The following is a 1,688-nucleotide window of genomic DNA, read 5'->3' as shown; positions in this document are numbered from 1 at the left end:
CAACTTCTATGACCGCCCCAACCAAGGGTACAATCAAAGTAGAAATAATAACCATGTATGGCAGGACAATTCAAACCAGAATTGGAGGGACAACAATAACAGGGGAGGTAGAGATAATCAGGGAAATCAGAGGTGGAATAATAACAACAACAGGCAGCAAAATCAACCTTACCGAGCACCTCACCTGAGGCAAAACCAAGGACCACCGAACAATCAGCAGCAAACCTCTCAATTTACTCATTCTTCTGTATCTTCTAATGAAGATTTATTACAAGCTTTTGAGAAAAGACAATTGGCCATGGAAAGTACCATCGTGAACAGTATTAATGCCAGTCTGAATGGTCTCACCTCTACTCTGCAAGCTTTTATGACACAGCTTGGTTCAGAACAAAATTCCAGTAACCAACCTTCAAGCACCACTGGAATCCCCTCTCAACCATTACCCAATCCAAAGGGAGGCATTAATGCCACTGGAACTACACTACAGGAGAGGAATCAGGAGGAACCAAGCTCACCAGAATATGCCTCAGCTGAAGAGGTGGTGGGAATCGAAGATGTTGAAGAGGAAGAGGATATACAGGACATAACTGAAGAAGAGATAACTCAACCACAAGAAGAAGCACCAAAAGGCGCAGGCACCACGGAACCCACTGTTCCCATTCCATTTCCACAGCTTGCAAGGAAGCCTAGGAAGCAGCTGGAACCTGATCCTAAAATGGTAGAGATATTCAAAAAGGTCGAGGTAACTGTCCCCCTTTTTGATGTTATTCAGCAGGTACCTAAATATGCAAAGTTTCTAAAAGACTTATGTATCCATAAAGACAATATTAATGAATTAGAAACTATTCCTTTAGGTAGTTCTATATCTGCTTTAATGGGAGGATTACCTGAAAAATGTAGTGATCCAGGTCCTTGCATACTTAGTTGTACTATTGGTAGTATAGTAATTTATGATTGCATGTGTGATTTAGGAGCATGTTTCAGTATAATGCCTTTGTCCATATATGATGTTTTGAGGCTCCCTCCCTTAAAAAGGTCGGCAGCTCGTTTTGTGTTAGCAGATAAAAGCATTATTACAGTGGCTGGAGTTGCTGAAGATGTTTTGGTGAATATTAAAGGGCTCACATTTCCCACTGATTTTTATATCTTGGAGATGCCCCATAATGATTCAGATAAGCCATCATCGATCCTACTTGGAAGACCATTCCTGAAGACATCAAAATTCAAATTGGATGCTTTTTCAGGAACATACTCCTTTGAATAGATGGCCGCATAGTGATCTTCAATCTGAATGGAGTCATTAACAACCCCCTAGAAGATCGTTCTATCTTCAAGTGTGATGTCATAGACGAAAGTGTGGCTGCAGTTCAAAAAGAAGAGTTTGAAGAGAGGCACACTGGACAAGGTCCGAGTGTGGGGACCCTCTTAACTGACAGTGAGGGCACTTCGCCATTTTTACGAGCTCCAGATAATCCAGAGCCTGCCCATGATCAAAAGTTAGAATTGAAACCTCTTCCTCCATACCTCAAATATGCTTATCTCGAGGACGAGCAGAAGCTTCCGGTTATTATTGCAAGATAACTGACTTCTCAACAAGAAGAGCAGCTACTTGATGTGCTAAGGAAGCATAAGAAGGCAATGGGTGGAGTTTGGCAGACATAGTGGGAATCAACCCTCAAGTATGCGAG

Source organism: Arachis ipaensis, chromosome B10 (genome assembly GCF_059453495.1).
Source record: "Arachis ipaensis isolate K30076 ecotype BB chromosome B10, ASM5945349v1, whole genome shotgun sequence".
Lineage (NCBI taxonomy): Eukaryota > Viridiplantae > Streptophyta > Magnoliopsida > Fabales > Fabaceae > Arachis > Arachis ipaensis.
This window is presented reverse-complemented; position numbering follows the sequence as displayed.